Source organism: Bombyx mori, chromosome 18 (genome assembly GCF_030269925.1).
Source record: "Bombyx mori chromosome 18, ASM3026992v2".
Taxonomy (NCBI): Eukaryota; Metazoa; Arthropoda; class Insecta; order Lepidoptera; family Bombycidae; genus Bombyx; species Bombyx mori.
Genome location: NC_085124.1, coordinates 4,073,930 through 4,095,412, shown reverse-complemented (window position 1 = coordinate 4,095,412; position 21,483 = coordinate 4,073,930). Strand labels below are relative to the sequence as shown.

At 35.7% G+C, this 21,483-nt stretch overlaps 1 protein-coding gene, 1 long non-coding RNA gene and 1 other non-coding gene across 17 annotated transcripts in view; all 3 read left to right on the top strand.

Moving 5' to 3' along the window:
- The window catches only part of LOC101741393 (uncharacterized protein CG43867), a 369,159-nt gene that overhangs the window by 311,308 nt on the left and 36,368 nt on the right, over window positions 1-21,483 (top strand). Inside the window, exon 1 of one of the 15 annotated variants that reach the window (XM_062673597.1) lies at window positions 20,597-20,615. The exons of the other annotated variants lie outside the window; for them this stretch is intronic. The gene's annotated coding sequence lies outside the window, so the exon portion shown is untranslated. Of the gene's footprint in view, window positions 1-20,596; window positions 20,616-21,483 lie in introns of those variants that run through there. 15 annotated transcript variants of the gene reach the window in all.
- LOC134200550 (uncharacterized) lies at window positions 255-3,021 on the top strand. The gene is made up of 2 exons (XR_009975516.1): window positions 255-1,341; window positions 1,532-3,021. It is a non-coding gene; the product is annotated as an uncharacterized LOC134200550 (long non-coding RNA).
- On the top strand, window positions 2,717-2,794 carry Mir2757 (microRNA mir-2757). The gene has a single exon (NR_107326.1). It is a non-coding gene; the product is annotated as a microRNA mir-2757 (primary transcript).

Genomic DNA, 21,483 nt, shown 5'->3' with positions numbered 1-21,483 from the left:
GCATTTACATATATTTCAGCACGCCCCGGGCCATTGGGGGCAGCTGCCGATGCAATACAGTGTTTTATTGTTTTCTGTTTCGCTTTAAGGATTTCCATTTAGCAGAAATATTGCATTACGAACAACGTTAGATTGTTTGGGAACTTCAGCATTTATAACACTAATTGCACCTTTAAAATATCGTTAATTTTCTTCCAGTCCTGCATGAATTTATAGTTTTGATGTGTATGATATGAATACGTGATAAATCTCAGAGTAGGAAGTGAAGAATTAACGATTCTGCAGATTACGACTATCACGCGGATGGTAAGCAGTTCTGTGTGCTTAGTGCAAGTTTTTGTACGTTCTTGATATCGTAAAAGATAACTCACATTTGTATGCAGTTGGAATAAGATAAGATACTTTAAATTAAGTGTATACTTTCTTGCACATCAAAAGTAACGTAAGTGTAGTAAGTAATACAGTATAAATTCAAATAAGTAAATGACATTATGCAAATGGTTTAAGAGTTACTGTCATTGACCCGTCTATCTACAATCTGTATGCAGCGTCTCCTCAAGTACTTCGGACACGTGGCCCGACAAAATCCTGAGAACTTGGAAAAATTAATAGTTGTAGGTCACGTGGAAGGAAAAAGAAGTCGAGGAAGATTGTCAACCAGGTGGACGGACATTATCAAGGAGGCCACAAACACCAGCGTCCCGGGCGCCATTAAGCAGGCCGAATGCAGGCAACATTGGAGGAAGCTGGTGCAAAAACTGGACCAAGGTGGTCACGAGCCTCAGTAATGAGGAAACGACAAAGAAGAAGAAGAAGAATTGAACAGCGCCCCTAGCGGCAAACGTTCCAACTCCATACAAATTTGAGTTAACTTTTACGCTATCGAGTACGTTAAGAAACTCGCACTAAGTACACTGATTGAGTCGGTGAGTCGTCACCGTCGCTACCAGGGGTGTTAAAGTTTAACCAAACTATTTGGTGTCAGGACAAAATGTTCAACGATATTTTGTGTTCCATAATTAAATTGGACGATACCTTTTGCCTGAGAAACATATTAGTACAGGATCCCTGGTACACTTTTCATCATTTATTACTAACAAGCTGATTTTTCGTGAGTACCTTCCTTTTGATTAGACTCCCAACTTTTTTCCTTACAGTAACTTTGGTAAATGGTAGCTTACTAGGTGTAGCAAGGATACAATATGTTGATTTCACGAATTAAAAAAAATATTACTAACCGAATTTTTCTTTGTTAATGAAAAAATATTATATATTATATTATATATTAGTTGTGTCTACATCTACAACAGATACGTCGATCTTGAAGTATCAATAATTTGCGTAATTACTGGTGGTAGGACCTCTTGTGAGTCCGCGGGGGTATGTACCACCGCCCTGCCTATTTCTGCCGTGAAGCAGTAATGCGTTTCGGTTTGAAGGGTGGGGCAGCCGTTGTAACTATACTGAGACCTTACAACTTATATCTCAAGGTGGGTGGCGCATTTACGTTATAGATGTCTATGGGCTCCAGTAACCACTTAACACCAGGTGGGCTGTGAGCTCGTCCACCCATCTAAGCAATAAAAAAAAAAAAGATCCCAAAAATATATTAAGCCAATCTTGACTAAAGCCAATTAAATTAAGATAAGCCCACGTATCGTGCAACACGAAGCGTTCTTCGTCCAGGAAGTCACGTCTCCAAATGTCTCTAGAAACGCGGCTGGGACTTCCGTCGGTGATTCTATATCAACTTATTGACATTCCTGTTGCATCCGCACTACCTAAGCTTGATTCGGTAACGCTCTGTATTATAAAACTGTTGTATAGTACTACTGTTTGATAAATCATCAATTATACTTGTTTGTATAATGTTCATGTTTTTGATTTGTTTGAGCAACTCATGAATTGCGGTTATGGGTTGATCGAAATTATAGGCACAACCTTATCCTTTGGTATCAACCCGTGTGGATTCTTTACCACCACCAGTCAAGATAGGCATTAGAGAAAAAATAAAGAAACTGTAGATATGGCTTATGGACGATAAAGAAGTAATAGTAGTCGTCGACCAATGAGGCCATATGTGCAAAGATAAATAGACTATTTTCACGGAAATTCCAGAGTCAAAATAATCCAGAAAAAATTTATTTAAGAACAATAATTCTATACCCGAATTTTTTTTGTGATGTCTTGAGATTATGTTTAGTGTAAGCAATTTTATTCTAATTGAAAACAGCTATATTGCACTTTTTGAGTGTTTGTAATAGAGTAATCAACATTTATAACGATGCTTATTTGTGTAAATTTGATGATTAAAAACATCATTCAGCAATTTAACATTTGACAGTTGCGAAATTGACCAGAAAGAAAACCAACTCAACAAAATTACGATAGGATTTGAGAAAATAATAATAAAATTTAAAAGTATAATTGTGTAATGTACCCAAACTTAAAAAAAAGAATTACTGTTACAAGCGTGTTAAGAATGGAGATACTGTTGCAAGTGAATTTGTTGATGGTGTTTTTTAAATCAAGCATGATTAAACAGAGGTGAAGCCATTCCAAAATCTAAGACGGAAGTCATCAGCAATACAAGGCAGTGATGATACAATCACATGTAATGAAATCCAAAGAACGATCAAATAGAAGCACTACTGCGAATACTTATGATTGAGAATGTACAAAAGAACACGGAGGTCCTCATCACACATGGAAAGGAAATTATTGAAACGGGAATGGTCACTTACAACTGTTTTTTCTTTCTAGCTGAAAGTGTCCATTTCCGTTTTGATACTATGCCTATCATATCTAATAGCGATGTCCATCTTCACCATTACAACCGCCCTCATCAAAAGGTCCATAGATGAAAAGCCATCGCGATTGCCAACTAATGAATCAAGATAACGGATGACCATGTATTTTCTTAAATAGTTTAGTAAGTTCATGATGTCGTATATAGAACATGAAAACTGTATAGAAATGTCAGAAATTGTATAATGAAAATAAACGAGATTTAACTTTTAAGCAGTCTTGATTGTGTCCACGATTAATCCTTATATCAATTACTACATCTACGCCACACTCATCATTCTATGTGGCAACAATCATGTTGTCGATAAAAGTATCGACAATCAATAATAACTAGCGACCGATTACTTTAATACCTATACTTGCAAAAATATTCGAAAAAATCATGCATTCTAGACTCACAACTTTTCTTAATAAATCTGAAGTTATAAAATCTGAACAACACGGTTTTCAAAAAGGCAAATCTACTACACTAGCAGCTTTTAAACTCATTAATAAAATTACTGAAAATGTAGACAGAAAAATACCCACGGTTGGAGTTTTCTTTGACATGACCAAAGCCTTTGACTTTGTTGACCATAACATTCTTCTACGGAAGTGTAATAATTATGGCATTAGAGGGATAGCTGAAAAATGGCTTAGTAGTTATCTAAGCAACAGACAACAATATGTTGAAATTAGGGATATTGATAATAACAATGAAGAAGTGGCTTTTAAATCTTCATTAGCGTATAATAAAGTAGGTGTCCCAAGGTGTGACAAGGGAGCATTTTAGGACCGCTACTCTTTATCATTTATATAAATGATCTCCCAGAACACATACATTACCCATGCAGCTTATTTGCTGATGATATAGCCGTTGTAATCACCAAAGATGCCACACTAGATTTAAATGATGAGATAAATGCTACTGTTAGTAAGGTCATAGATTGGATGAATAAGAATAACTTAAAAGCTAATTTAGACAAAACGAGATATATACAATTCTATAATAGACACAAATTTCTTAATAACTTAAATATAACTTATAATAATAACACACTAAATGAATGTAATAGCATAACATTTTTAGGATTAAATGTGGATAATCAATGTAGCTGGAATCTTCACATAGATATTACTTGTAGTAAAATTAATCGATTCTCATATGCACTTTGGCGACTTACAAAAATATGTAATTTAAAAACTGCATTACAGGCCTATCATGGATATGTCGCCTCAAATATCAGATACTGTATACCCCTCTGGGGAAATTCTAGTCACATAAATAGAGTGTTCATTGCACAAAAGCAATGTGTTCGTGCCATGTGCAATATTCATCCTCTGACTTCTTGTAAACCATTCTTCCAAAAACATAATATTTTAACTGTACCATCCATATATATACAAGAATGTTGTTTGTTTGTTAAAAAGCACCCACAATTATATAAATCGTGTGGCGAGTACTGTCAATTTAATACAAGATACCCTACTAAACTAATGTTACCAAGTATAAATACTCGTTACTACCATACAAACTGTTATCCTATGACTATCAGAATATTTAATAAGATACCAAACAGCATAAGAGATCTTCCACTAACTCAATTTAAAAGAAAATTATATTTATGGCTAATAGAAAAGGCTTATTATAGTATGCAAGAATTTTTAAATGATAAGTGTTGTACATAATAAAATATTAGAATAAGAAGTGATAGAATGTAAAAATAGATAGATTTAGTAAATTTTGTGTTATAATTAATATAAAAATAAATTAAATTTTCGCATGCCTAAACAGGCGAAATATATGAAGCTATGTCCTATATCTTGTAAACTATATTTCTGGCGAATAAAGATTTTCTTTCTTTCTTTCTTAAATGAAGATTACGTACTATGATGATATATCGCAGATCGTTGGCGTATTTCTTAATGATCGGTCACAGTAATCTTTGTTGCAAGTATATGATTTTTGTTTACTATTCATGTTTCCTCTACTGAAAATACCAAGAAAAACGTAGCTTGGAGCCGTTTAGTGCGAAACTTATTTTATTAAAGGAAAACTTCTTTAAGACCGGTGTGTTTTAAAACTTGGCGAAACAGGAATGGTACTCGAAAAGCGACACTAAAAAGAGACTAACATTTGTATCTGTAGGGTTTAGTGTGTGAGTTTTATATTTGTTTCCCTACCTAATCGTCTGTAACCTAAGGGACCATTCCCGTTACAGTTTGGTAGGTGAACTCACTCAATCTGGAAGGATTTGTTAACACACTAGCCCTAGCAAGAGCAGTGCTTATACACCAAATCAGAAACGCGACCCACTGAGAAGATCCAGTGAGAAACTGTGGGTTATTTGTACCAGCTAGGTTGCACGTCGAACTCTTCGTTGCATCCATGAGTTCGACCAGAACAGTGACCAGTGCTTGGATGAGTCTGCGAGGGAACGAGTAAAAAGTTTCTAAAGACACACCAAGATGTACGCCATGTTTTATGACGTGACAACGTCTTATAATTCGATGGAGCCGGCTGCATGCACGAAATAACATGACTCATGCGACGTTACCTCGCTCTGAGGCGTTCCATTTAAGGCTTGAAGTGCAAGCGAGAGCGCGCAACGAGCGACAAAGAGGCACAATCTGCCTCCGCGTTCGGCAGCGTTCGACATCTGTCTCTCTCCTACTTGAGTGAGCGATGTATCCGCGTGGACAGCTGCTATACAATAATACATTTACATGTTTTCGTCAAGTATGAAGTTCAGTGAAAAGTGAATGTGGTGTCAATTGTTTATAGCAACGATAATTGCGATAATTGAAAAATGAAACCATTCCATCAGTATTTTCTTATGACGTTATCACGTTCAACTATCGTCAGTAAACCGACTTTACAGACAACCGATTTTTTTTTTTGGTTATTTCAAATACAGAAATTTAGAATAACAGATAATTACGTCTTTGATATCAGGCGAGTAAAGTAATATATAATTTTACCTATACTAGACACAAACAGACTTGACACGTACCTACGCGAGAAGCGTTTCTGTATTTGGACACTCGCCAGACCGTAACTCCGGCGCCTGCGGCGGTTTTTCTTTTTGCGTAAGCGTTCTGAGGGACTGATAGACATCAAGCTATGCTGCCTCGTACTCCACTATACTCCAACCGATTCAATACTTTAATCGCAAACAAAATATGCTGCGCTTTATGCGGCGCCATATTTGTGTGTCCGTTCTCAAACGGCTCACTCAGCACAAAAAATAAGCTGCCTACAATAAAATTCAATAATATAAATCATCATCAGTGTGTGTACAAACTTACAATTCCAATTAATTATAGTCGAATTTCGACTACTGCGGGACCTCTAGTTTCAATAAAAACTTGATATTAGAGAAAACGAATGTTAGCTTAGCTCGGCTCAGCACAGCGCAGCGTAGCTTAACGTTAATTAGTCACCCTTATAGTCTAACAATTCGTTTTGTGCGTCGTAAACTATGAGCGGTCGAATTAGGAGATGTGATTAATGATTTCCTTTGGTTAATGTGTAAGCTGTTGACGTGTACATTCTAATTTTAGTTGTGACCTGAGCATGAGATTTTACATGAGAAGATATATCAATATACTCTCTATAATGACACGGTATTTAATACAATATAATGTCGTAGAATTGCGCCATAGTAACCGGTAATCACAATAATTGTAAATAGACATGCTTTAAAAAAACCGACTTCAGATAGAAAAAGAAAGATATTCCAAAACAAATTAATATAGGTACACTAAAAACAATAATCATCGAAATCGGTTGGCGTGATATTGAGTTATGAGTTTATGAGTCGCGCACGTAAGTATCTAATGCAAATTTAAGACTTATATGGTTTTCTCATGGATACCATTATCAGAACTGGACTAAATTGAAATGGGCCCACACGGGAAGCGTCAGCTTTCTAATAAAAAAATAATCATCAAAATGGATTCACCCAGTCAAAAGTTATGAGGTAACAAATATAAAAAAACATACAGTCGAATTGAGAACCTCCTTCTTTTTTAAAGTCGGTTAAAACAATAAAGCATTGGACAAGTTGGAAATAATGAAACGAAACAAAATCAACAGGAAAATGTGATACTTTGCCTAAATTAATCCACAATATATCTAATTATGATTTATTAATAATAACTAATAATCTGATCGAACAATAATGTAATCTACCAAAATTACAATGCTAATCGATTTCGTACTTATGTTTAATAATTTTTAAATGATGTGATCGTTAAAAGTTTTTTCGTAAAAAAAAAATACATATAGGAAAATGGCCTTTAGTGGCATTGTTTGATCCAAAATCTTCATGACAAGCCCTCGTTATAACTCAAAAATAACACGGGCCGACATTCTAGATATTGCTTTCTTGTTTACTTTTTAGCAAGAGAATATATTAACATGACAAAGTGCTTCTCATGAAACAAAATTGTTACAAGGATGGTTAGTACAAAATATTTATATTCACTTACCACATTTCACCTTGACTGCTACCAAACAGAAACACATGAAATGCACATTCATTTACTATCGTTTTCTCGAGTATTTGTGCTCATATGGAAAACACCCATGTTTTCTAAATTACATCTGGTATAGTACCATCACTTTGAAACCCACCATAGAATGTCAACAAAATTAGTTGCATTGAAATAGATGACAAACATCCAAAGAATCGCTTGTTTTTATTTATATAAATGTCTAACATAAGAGCCTTAATCAATAGGACGTCATTATCTATAATATATTAATACGTGAAGCAAAAACTTTGTATCCCTTTTTACGAAAATTGCGCGGACGGAGGAGTATGAAATTTTCCACACTTATAGAGAATATAGAGAAGAAGTGCACAATGCTAAATTTTTTTTTTTGAATAAGTAATGCATAGAAGATACATTAAATCAATAAAGAAAACATTACACACACTACATACCATGTATTTGACGCACACACGCATGCATACTGTTTATTGTCAAACTTTTGTTCTTGACGTCTGTTGTCAAATTGAGATTAAATATTGTTTGTCTTTGTTAATATTTTTTATAGTGTAGTCTTGGCGAAATTTGTGATTATAGAAGTATAAAATACAATCATAATAGTGTACAAACTTACAATTCCAATTAATTATAGTTGAAAATCGACTACTGCGGGACCTCTAGTATCAAATAAATACATCATATTATACTTTTAGATAATAGTTTCTGTCATTAATAATGTAAACTAATGCCGTAAATAAATAAGTGACAAGCTGCCGACCGTAAACACGTATTAACACAACATCAATCAATACATTTCCGCGGCCATTTGAAAAAGGGGCGATGAACTATTTTGACAATCATCGTTTCTAAATCATATCACCATACTTAAGTAAATACATTTCAAATCAGACGTGCTTAAACTACCAATTTAGTATTATAGATTTCACGTAAACAATAAAACCCGTGGCTGAAATCGAGACAAATTACCAACAATACTGAACCATGCTAAACTTAGCTGATGCTTGCTTGGATTTAGTGAAATGACTCGCTGTTATGTTAGTTATTTACGTGTTTCGGCTCTAGTTGAAGCGTGTTTGTTAGAATATTAACTTCAGGCGAATACAAGCAAAGATCGGTACAAAGATTATTTATGACTAGAACGGGCCTGTGGTTTTATAATCGACGTTAATTTTTTTTATTTAAAACAATGAATGGCTAATTTGATATCACACCAGAACAATGCACATTTTTAGGATTTTTTAGTTTATTTGAAAAATCCAGTACCTGCCAATGGAATGAAAGATAAATTCTAGAAATTTAATTATATTTTTACAGTTCAGAACTATAATAGTTTTCCCTTTAATAAAGCATTGATAAAAGTCAGCGTGGGTACGTAAATTTGTTTTTTTTTATTGCCTTTGTAGGCAGACGAGCATACGGCCCACCTGATGGTAAGTGGTTACCGTCGCTCATGGACGTCAGCAATGCCAGGGGCAGAGCCAAGCCGCTGCCTAAAACTTGATACTTCAACTTCATTTTGTTGTTTTGTGGACGCGGTTAGGCGAAGAGGTTTTACACCCACCCAGTGCCATAAATAACGTATTAGATGTTTAGACGAAATTGTCGTTACAGCTTCGCGACTTAATACGAAAAGAACTCAAATTTTGTAATATTTCTTGGCCAGGGGAGTCGTTTAGTGGGTAAGGTCCTAAATTCCATCCCTTGGGCCCGCGGTCCGCTTGCATATCCCCTAGGCGCGGGACCTCGTAAAAGGGTCAAGTACCAAGTCCAAAGAAAAAAATAATCTCGGTGGCCTGCCCACGTGTACTGCAATAATAAGTTTGGTTGTGCTCTAAGTAGTATTGCTATCAATGAGCGCCTGGCTCAAAAGCCATTAGTAACAATTTCCGTGCCATATTTCACACACACCTATATCAAAAACTTAGGGCCACAGTTATCGCCTGTGAATCACTCTGGAAGCAGTATCGATTCGAAGCGAACGTAAACCGTAGAAACATTGAAGTCTAGTCCGCCTAGCCGGCGCCATTACTGTCGTTTAGGTTTAATATAGGAATATAATGCTGCGGGAATATCACCAAAACTATTATGAAAATTTAAGCGGTAACTGGTTTGAAAAATAATGCGTAAAGCTTAATCGCGTTTGTTTTTTGTTTCAATGATCATTGTGGACTTTTGAAAAACTTTGGTCTCTGGGTAATTGTTCGAGGGTGCTAAATGACTTTTTTTATTATTGTTTTAATGGATGAATTAGCTCACGGCTCACTTGATATTAATTGGTTACTGGAGCAGACATCAGTAAACATCAACAATGAAAATGCCGCCACTTCCTTTGAGATATGAAATCTAATGCCCGCATCTTTAGACGTTTCGTAAAATAGTCCTTCACTCTTAACTCATCCGATGATGCTCGAGAATTCCCTCCAAACTTACTCGAGTTTGGTATTTTTAGTCGACCATTACAATATTCCTCAACTGTCCTCGAGTGAGGTAATAATGATGAAAATTTGATCAAGCTAGCATCAAACCCATAGAGTTCTGTAGTCTATGGTCATTGTTTAATGTCAAAGTCAAGCTGCCGCTGTCTGTTTGACACTAGATGAACTTGTTTGATGTTTTGGTTGCTGAGTTATTCGTAAATATGTGTGCGTGCGGTAAATCTGAAAGTGTATTATTTATTTTCTAACCTATTATTATTTTAGATTTCGGATCCGGCTTTGTATTTTTATTCGCCGCTTTTGTGTGATTTTGGTTGCATCGTGTTGTTGAAGTGCTTTTCCACAACCACCAGTTTATTATTATATAAATAAAACTTATAATCGCATTGACTTTATTTATCAGGTAGTAAGCAAAATATGTCTCTTATGTAGGTAAATAAAATAAAGAGTTTCAAATGTCTAACCTCGAACTATTTACTTTATTAATAAATATTATCAAACTTAAATTATCAAAATATGCGGGAATCATGCACAGATCCAGGCCATTGCACAACAATATCATATATTTCCATTTGCGGTCCACATACTATTTGGACATTGATAGAAAACCAGCCTTGAGGAACGTTCAAGGTACGTCGCGACGTACCTTGACTTGATAGTTCGCTTACTTCACTCCGGTTAGGAAAATTTTCCAAGGACGTTTGAGTGGAATTTATTTTTACGACTAAGCATACCAAAACGCGTGTTGGAGGTTGAATCGAGTCGAGTTGAACTCGTGTAAACGACTAAAGATATGGGTGTAAGGCTCTGCTTTACAGTACAACGGCTGCCCCACCCTTCAAACCTAAACGCATTACTAGTTATTTTATATTTTTTGCTGTTTTGATTTTAATTACACGATGCTATTCCTAAATGGTGGAAGTAATTCGTGAACTTGTGTTAAGTAGATACATATTTTACTAGAAAAAACGGTACCCGCCAGTGAGATTCGAACACCGGTACAGTCGTTCGATTCACATGCACCGGGCGCCTTAACCTTTAGGCCACGACAACTTCGAACTGTCTCTAACTCTCCGGGTTGGATTTGATGGTGTAATAAGCTCTATAGCCCGACATCAGCTATTCATATTAACTGAAAATTGCCCTTGTAGGCAGACGAGCATACGGCCCACTTGATGGTGAGTGGTTACCGTCGCCCATGGACTTCAGCAATGCCAGGGGCAGAGCCAAGCCGCTGCCTACCGATTAATACTCTCCACAAGCCTCGTTTGAAGAAGGACATGTCATAGCGCTCGGGAAACACCGTGGAGGGGAGCTCATTCCATAGCCGGATGGTACGTGGCAAAAAAGATCTCTGGAAACGCACTGTGGATGACCGCAGTGGCTCCAGGTAGTATGGATGAACTTTACTCCGGTGGCGGGCGGTGCGATGGTAAAAACGAGATGCCGGTATCATCTCGAATAATTCCTCAGAGCACTCTCCTAATGGTATTTAAAATAGATCTATCTTTCAGAACTTGTATTAGGACTCCGTTTTTCGGAAAGAAACCTGTTAATTGTTTCGTAGACCGCCTTCTGTACACACGAACTTATCACTTTTAAAGTTATATTAGCAACGCTGATACCGAAGTAATAAATTTATTTTCTTTGGTGGCGCCATTACGCTGCTGAAGATCGTGACTTTAGGAATAAATGGACGAGAATAGCTCGTTGCGAAACAAATGCCCTAGGTTGAATATTTATCTTTAGTTCGGATACGAACTAACGTTCTATTCTGTGAATTGTGATAGGTTCGGGGAGGAGCCAGTGACAGTTACTCGATTTTATTGTTCGATCCAATAACAGCTTTATGTAAATTATGTTATGTTCAATATGGACTGTTATATACGCATTTGCATGCGTGAATATTCATAGTATGTTGGATCGTAAGATCGTCTGTTTAGACGGCATTGTTCATTATTGCATTTCAGCAACTAAGAGCATAACTAAGCTGCTGTCTATCACTGGGGACTTTCAAGCCACGCTTAAAGAAGGATATGTGGCGGTAGCCATCACAATATACAAGATATATGATATTTGCCTGATTCTCACTAAAGATATTTTCAAGATAAGTTTACAAATATTATATATATATGTCGTGGATAACGACTTTTAGTTGTCGTGGATAACGACTTTTAGTAATATTAAGACGGTGGTTTTGATTATTATTTTAAATGATGAGATGTTGTTTTGATAAATATCACAAAATGAAGGGTAGACTACGTAACGCCACAGTATAAAATGGCGGTACGTGGACAGAGTCGTGGCATTCCGTGTCAGACAGTCATTCCGTCCGTCTCAGTCAGTCGGTCTGTCGGTATGTGCAACGAAACTGTCGGTTTATCCTGTCATTGTGAAAGTTGTGTGTGTTGAGTTTCAATAATTGTTATTCAAAAAGTTTTATTAACTAAACTGAGTTCAATCGAATACGAGTGATGACGAAACTACCGCTCAGCCATACCTGACGTGAGCCTACATATATATATTAAGATTTCCTAAATATGCAACTTGGTGTATTAGATCAAGGGGCCCAGGGACCAGTATTCGTATCTCTTAAATGTAAAATCCTCTGAACTAAGCGCTTGAAAAACAGTTAAGTGTCGAATCCAAAACCAATATAATCCGAGAAATAGCTGTTCACATATCGTCACCCAATTATACTCAACGAAGTTTGAAATTAACGGGTTTAATGAAATTTTATCATCCCCTTTGTACTAAAATATATAATCATGCAATATTTGAGCCGTGGAAAACAATTTACAGAGCCGAATTCGGTGATTTTGAGGCATTGCAGTTTATTACCATCGGAAAAGGTGCATTGTTGAACGTTAGGTACAAAGTTCTAGAAGAACTGAAAAGTATTCAATTTAATACAAAAATATTCAAAATTGTTTGTTTTGCATATATCAAAGGTAAACAAGAAGGAATTTCGATGATGTTACAATATATAATGAGATCACAGTTTTATGGAAATCGTTATAATTATACTGTCTTATTATATTTGTAAGCTATTTGTAAAAAAAATATAAACCATCCTTGTGTTGAAAAATAAAATCCCATACTAGGATTTTTTGAGTGACGTGTTCGTGACGTAATATTTAGGTGAATAAGCTTATTAACACCGTTCAAACAGCGTACTACTCTAAGGAAAGAGGCTATTACTTGAACCATTGCGCTTTCTGAAGTATGTTTCCTGAGTTTGAAGATAACAACGCAAGCAACGCAACATGTTTCAACAACACGTCTCACCAATTCATATCTCGTCGATAAACTGAATTTTGAGGTACTAATCTCTCCTCTCCTAATACATCTTTACTGGTGGTGGGACCTCTTGTGAGTCCGCGCGGTAGGTACCACCACCCTGCCTATTTCTGCCGTGAAGCAGTAATGCGTTTCGGTTTGAAGGGTAGGGCAGCCGTTGTAACTATACTTGAGACCTTAGAACTTATATCTCAAGGTGGGTGGCGCATTTACGTTGTAGATGTCTATGGGCTCCAGTAACCACTTAACACCAGGTGGGCTGTGAGCTCGTCCACCCATCTAAGCAATAAAAAAAAACTCCTCCTCGCGTCGATAATGCGTAAGCTCAAATAATTGATTTTGTTTATCAAAAACAGCACAAGTCTAAGTCCTGCCCTGCTTTAAGTCACATATGCAAGGTAAAATTAATTAAAGCGTCAAGGCTCTTGTGTACTTTACCCACGTATGGATGGCATCCAGTCTGCACTAAGCTTAAGTGCAAAATCGATTCAAAGTAGCCTAGCCACGGAGCGTTCCCTATAAATGAATTCCTCATAATGTTCACAGTGACTTGATATTTATGTTCTCAAAAATAATTTGTTTTTGATTTAGGAATTTCAGTAAATAGTGGGTCCTGTTTCTGTTAAGTAATTCACTTTAAACGGTCAACGTCCGTATAATTTTCTAATTACGATTGAACGTAGCTCGATGTATCGGATCACCCAACAGGGCTTCTAATCAATTGAGTGCAGCAGTCTATCTATCCAAGTCAATGTACCGTTTTAAGTAATTGAACTATTTCGTAATTACCTATCGACTGTGTTGAGTTAACAAAGAAAACAAAACCAGACACATCAGTATTTTCAGATCAAATCTGATTTATAAACTCATTTTTTTATTGCCTTTATAGACAGACTAGCATACGGCCCACCGGATGGTAAGTGGTCACCGTTGCTCTTGGACGTCAGCAATCCCAGAGGCAGAGCCAAGCCGCTGCCTACCATTCAGTACTTTCCGCAAGCCTCGTTTGAAGAACGACATGTCATAGCGCGTAAAGGCGTATTATGAAAATGCACAGATGAGCACTACCATCCTTCCCGTTTTCGCCACAAGACAATCGTTCTTCCCGGGTGAAGCAATCTTTATATTATAATTCAGATTTCGAATCCTAACCCTACACTACACTAAAGATGGATGGACGGCAATCAATCACGTTGCCAAAGTCACCGCTGATCACTTAATAGAACATCAAACGGGCTATGAACTCGTCTCCCTTCGAGACAATAAATAGCTTATAACTATTATTCTTGATCGAAACGCGTATTTTACACATATGCTTGATATGATTTGAAAGATTAATGCTGTATCAAGCGGGCTCGCATGCTCTCGTAAACTGTAAAATTCAGACTATTATAGTTTAGCATTTTTTTTGACGTGACAACGTCTTATAATTCGATGGAACCGGCTGCATACACGAAAAAACATGACTCATGCGGCGTTGCCTCGCTCTGAGGCGTTCCATTTAAGGCTTGAAGTGCAAGCGAGAGCGCGCAACGAGCGACAAAGAGGTACAATCGGCCTCCGCGTTCGGCAGCGTTCAACATCTGTCTCTCTCCTACTTGAGTGAGCGATGCATCCGCGTGGACAGCTGCTATACAATAATACACATATTAATGTGGTGTCAATTGTCCATACAAAATATCTATAAAAAAAAAAAAAACTTTTGAAAAATGAAACCATTCCATCAGTATTTTCTTATGACGTTGTCACCTTCAACTACCGTCAGTAAACCGACTTTACAGACAACCAATTTTTTTTTGTGAAATAGTACTATACTCATTTAGATCTATTCTAAATAAAATAACGTTTAAAATATCTTATGCATTCTAATTTATTATCCATTACAAAATTAATTTAAATGGTGCTTGAGTAAATCAGATATCTAATATATATAATAAGTTGCGATACTTTTAATAAAAATAATTAGCAAATATTTGACGACGTTAAAGCCGTGCACGCCTTAAAGCATTCGCAAATTTCCTAACATTGTCTTCGTTACAAAATAACCTTTACAGCGTCGAAATACAGCAAGAATTTATATGTAAGGGTGTAGCAGACCCTAATTCACATTCTTAGGGTGGGTTTTTGACTCATCGAATCGATTTGTTTTCTGGCACATATTTTATGAATAATCTTCACTTATAGAATGAATACTAGTGAATAATGAAACAAATAAAGACAAACATACTCTACGACTAAATTTACCTAGTGGTAGGATCTCTTGAGTCCGCGCGAGTGGGTACCACCACCCTGCCTATTTCTGCCGTGAAGCAGTAATGCGTTTCGGTTTGAAGGGCGGGGCAGCCGTTGTAACTATACTGAGATCTTCGAACTTTTATCTCAAGATGGGTGGCGCATTTACGTTGTGGATGTCTATGGGCTCCAGTAATCACTTAACACCAGGTGGGCTGTGAGCTCGTCCACCCATCTAAGCAATAAAAAAAATAAAAAAAAAAACAAAAAAAAAACAAAAATGATATGCGCGCTGGCCCGTACAGTAGAAAATGAGTTGAATGGATTCCATAAAATACTGCAGTACAGGGAACAGACGTGGCCTCAAGCGCGATCCCTGGGTGACACCAGAAGTTACATTAAATCTTTCAGACTTAAAACCACGAACTCCGAAATTACCAAGTCAATCAATTAGAAGGACACGATTTAGAAGACAAACGCCTTTCTTAAGTAGGTATTATGAATTCGATATTATGTGTTCCACATTTTTGTTAATAAAATCTATATAATTAATATATAAAAATGAATTGCTGATCGTTAGTCTCGCTAAAACTCGAGAACGGCTGGACCGATTTGGATAATTTTGGTCTTGAATTATTTGTGGAAGCTTAGAGAAGGTTTAAAAGGTAGATAAATATGAAAATGGTCGTAATAAAATAAAATAAAATAATTGTTTTTCCTTTGATGTGTCAGACGGATTCCTTTTGTTTGTTCTAAGTTTATTTTATACAAAAGTTTTGGTCTTTTATTTATCAATTAAGGCACTACGAAGTCTGCCGGGTCAGCTATACAAAATAAAGTATTCACGTGATCAAATTGTGAGACTGTATTAAAAACACGTTTTATGGATACTGTATTTGTATTTTTTGCAAAAATTCTTATTTAGAATTCTACCTAAAAAACCTTCAAGACAAAACTGCAAATACCCTGTTAAGTACTCAGTGGTTCGCATTGATGACCACTTGTTTGCACTAAGCGGTGCTTTCATTTCAAAGAGGTACATGGTCCCAATCGGTTTTATGTCCACACATCTCATGCGTGACTAATTGAATGAGAACTATAAGTCTTTTGTATATGTTCGATGAATTTTCTAGGAGTCATATGAGTTCAAAGCAATTTTAAATACAGAAATTTCTTTAATATACTTTGTATTGTATGTTTTCAAATAATAAATAAATCGTTTCTTTGAATTCACAATGTAAATCAAATAAATTTTAGATTTTAAGATACTGCTCAAAATAAAAACAATTTAACAAAAAAAAACCGCTTCTATTCTACCGATTGTGGAAAATAAATTTAATAGGTAGAAACAGAAATCATATTTAAATTATTATCGTTAAAATGCTACTACTAATCTATTTAATCTATGTATTAATTAATGAGATCAATACATATAAACAAGCTTTTTAAACAAGTCAAAATCCAAAATATACTCTTTATAGGGAGGGGATTTCCTCTTGCGCTATCGTATTTTACAGACATTCTCGGAGATTAGTCTAGTCCTTGGCTAGTCTAAAGGATTGTTGGAGCATTTCCAAGATGAATGACGATGTCCGTGAACTATAGGCTGTATGGATATTGTACACAATGTCTCGGTATTTTCCAAATAAAACGGTATATTGCTCGTAGTACATAGATGTTTCCAGAAAATAAAAGTAAGGTCTTTGATTGCCAGATTTTCTGTACGCGATTATTAATGGACTAATTCCATTAATAATCACATATAGTAATCGCAATGGTCGAATCATCATCATCAGCCCACAGACGCCCACTGCTAGACATAGGCCTCTCCCAATCCACACTAGAGTAATGTAATACTAGAGTCGAATGAATGATATCACGTCCTTACGGATCCATCATATCCAATAACCTTTGCATTAGACGCCTTCAGCTCTAACACTAGGAACAGGCTTAGGGACCTCGGTAATCGTACTCGTCGAACTCGACAAAGAGTTCGCCGTGCAACCTAACCCATGAATCAGCTCGCTGAGTTTCTCGCCTTCAACTCTAACACTAGTAGCAGGCTTAGGGACCACAGTAACCGTACCCGCAAAATTATAATTTGCGTAATTACTAGTTGTAAGACCTCTTGTGAGTCTGCGCGGGTGGGTACCACCACCCTGCCTATTTCTGCCGTGAAGCAGTAATGCGTTTCGGTTTGAAGAGTGGGGCAGCCGTTGTAACTATACTTGAGACCTTAGAAATTATATCTCAAGGTGGGTGGCGCATTTACGTTGTGGATGTCTATGGGCTCTAGTAACCACTTAACACCAGGTGGGCTGTGAGTGCGTCTACCCATCTTAAACAAAAAAAAAACTCTTAACATCAGGTACCATCGAGTTTTACGACATAAACGATGGGGACCAGTACAGATAAGCTCGGCTGCAGACCACACCTCCAATTACCATAAACAGAACTGTTGGGTTTAAAACTGTTCTCTTCCCTGTCCAAGTTAATTCGAACCAGGCTTACATTCAACCAAATAAATTAGCAAACGACGCCACAAAGTCGCCGAGTCGCGAAATCTTATCTCATGTAAAACATGATCTCCAACTGGTAACGTGAGATCATAGACACTTATAAATCATGTTCCACCCCTAAACGCTGAAATACAAAGACGCTTTTACATACATAACAAGCTATTTAAATTTACATAAACGTCGCGACGCGTGCCCCGCTCGTTAATTTGATGTTAAACTGTATAATGTTCTAATTTTAATACTCACTTTCAGCGTTGAACGTGATATTTGCATGTATACAAACACGTTTAAGCGAACAGATGCTATTTTCAAAATATTGCTGTTGATTCTAAAAATTAAAAGCATATTATGTTTACAATCAGCCAGTCACATCGTATTTAAGGCGATAAGTGGAAAGATTTACGACCAAAAGTTGATTACCGATGACAAAATGCCTATAAGCATTCCAATTACTTTATCAACAGAAATGTTGGCGATGATAAAAATTATGAACTCAATAAAAAATTTAAAATAATGCTGTTTCTGTGGCTAATACCACGTTTTACTTTATCTTATATTTTAATATGAGGTTACTGTTGTTTCAAATGATTAAATTATAACTGCAATATAGATCTATATGCTATATCAGTATTGTTCGGGAATACGGTGATTATAATATGATAAATTCAATAATTTTCGCAAATAAAACATTCTTCACTGATGACTTTATTAAACACAAAAAAATAGTATATTTAACGAGCCACTTGCAATATTCTTCTGATAAATTACTAAAAATACAGAACTAAAAGGATTCGCAACACTAAAAAGTAAAATACATTTTACTTCAATCAAATAAACTTGATTACAAAATTTTATAATTAAAACTAATTTTACGGTGTATGTAATCTCGCGCTTTAATTGGCATCATATTATTTCCCACATTTCGAATATGTTATCGTTGGAATGAAACGTTAAAGTCCAAAATATAAATATTTCATAGGAACAAGACGGTAGTTGGTATAATAATCAAACGACGAGGAATAATACCAATAATCGACCACGAAAACTGTAAAGTATTCGTAGCGTTAGAAATAACATAATGACAATAAAAAATGCGAGAATAATAGGTGTATGTATGGCTCTAACAAAGAATAAAAAAAAAAAAAAAAACCGTAAAAGTGATTTTAATTACCCACGTAATTTTAATTACTTTTACTTTTTACTTTAAATCGTACGGTACGGTATACTACGGTTAGAAATAACATAATGACAATAAAAAATGCGAGATTAAACCGTAAAACTAATTTTAATTATTTTTACGACTCTCGAAGAAAACACAAAATTATGTTGATTAACTTTGTGTATTCTTGAAAATATTTATTGTGACGGTAGTGATAATATAATAGAGACAATTACAGAAAAGTCACCGTACTTACGAAACTACGATTGGTGGTAACAGAAGAAATAATATTTAAAACTAGCTGACCCGGCAGACTTCGTAGTGCCTCAATCGATAAATAAAATGCCTAAACTTTTGTATAAAATAAACTTAAAACAAATAAAAGGAATCCGTCCGACAACGGGGGACACATCAAAGGAAAAACAAAATTGTTATTTTTATTTAATACCGAGCATTTTCATATTTGTCTACCTTTTAAACCTTCTCTGGACTTCCACAAACAATTCAAGACCAAAATTAGCCAAATCGGTCCAGTCGTTCTCGAGTTTTAGCGAGACTAACGAACAGCATATTATTTTTATATATATAAAGATATAAAATATACGGAAACTACCGCCAACATTCATTGTTACAGAGAGATTGTTGGCCTTTGCCCAGTTGTGGAACTAAATAAACCAGCTTAATCCCAATTCTCCAATGTTATTTGTATGCACCTCACACTGAAAGCATTCTAACGCGGCAATCGTTTATACGAGACGAACACTTGCGTCCGTCATCGATATTTATAATGTTTTATAAATAGTCACGACACTTGATGAACTTCAGCTCCTTGGTTCTAAAAGAAAATAAGATTGAATAGTTTACAGATTTAAAATTTGCATAAAACGATAAATAAGTGAAATTAAAATATTTAATTGTTTACGTGAAAACGGAACATAATTATGTTCTAAATAATATATTAAAATTTACATTGGCGGACTTAATGTCTAAAGGCATTCTCTAGCAGTCAACCAAAGGTAGTGCAGAGTAAATAGTGGTAGGTGCAATTAAATTTATATATTAAGTTACAAATACATACACATACATACACCTATTATTATTATTATTATTACTGGTGGTAGGACTTCTTGTGAGTCCGCGCGGGTAGGTGCCTGCCTATTTCTGCCGTGAAGCAGTAATGCGTTTCGATTTGAAGGGCGGAACAGTCGTTGTAACTATACTGAGATCTTAGAACTGATATCTCAAGGTGGGTGGCGCATTTACGACGTAGATGTCTATGGGCTTCGGTAACCACTTAACACTAGGTGGGCTGCAAGCTCGTCAATCCATCTCGCAATAAAAAAAAACAAGAAAAACAGTATACTGAGATTTTTCTTTTTTTTTGCTGATCACAGTAAAGACAAAACGAAGCACTATAAGATCTAATTAATGGCAAATCGAATACAATTACAAACATCGCTCTATTGCATATTAAAACTATTGTAAATATCGATCGTCTTGTACTGTATTCAAGTCCTGCAGGATATCCTCGCTCGGTTAGTTCGCTTGCGTGCCGCGTGAAGCGCGCTCGTCGGCTGCCTCGATCCGCTGAGTAAATGTTCAATCCCGGAACGTTCTCGTGTATATCGTGAGGAGTGAGAGTGTGTGTCGACCTTTATTTTTAGGGTGATTCGTAATGTGTCTTTTTTCGTACAACGATTATAAAGTGTCTATGGTATTTGATTGCTTGAAAAAAAAAAACCTACTTAATTATATTAGTTCCGTTTAATACAAAAATTAATTTGTATTCTTTAAATTAACAATATTTTAGTAAGAATATTAACGAAATTATTTCGATGAGAAACGAAAACCGACTCAAAGGAATGTATACATATACCGCTTGAAACTTCCTTCTCTGAGTTTCAATTACGATAAAGACGAATTTATTAACAGTATTTCAAGTAATACAGATTTTAAATAATTTAATTTTTTTCCCCAAACAAATTGTGACTAGTTTATTGCTATGTCATTCATAAAATAACCATTGCTCACATCTTTAACGATTTCAGTAATTTGTTTCGCGTGTCTCAGAATTAATTAAAATAACTTTTAATCGAGTCATTATAATTATACAATATTGTTTCCATCGTCTTAATCGTCCGTGACTTCGAAAGCGTAAAGCATTAGAAACGAGGGAAATATTTAATATAATAACAACAAAAAAAACGCGAATTAAAACCGTAAAAGTGTTTTTAAATAAATTAAAAAAAATTCTAACACGTTATAAACCCTAAGCTGTCTAAGTGAATTAAAAAACTGAAATATGGTGATATGTGGCCAGTTTATTATCAGTGACCACCTAAACAAGAGCCACGCGTTATTTCACTGCACAAACTAGTGATTTTTTTAAAATGAAATCGGTTTTTTAATGAATTTTAATTTATCGATATTACGAGGTGGTTAACCCTATAAGAATATTTTCCATTAGGCCCTGCACACATACGACGTGGTCCCTGGCGGTTTCTACTTAAAAAGTTAATTAGAACTCTAGACC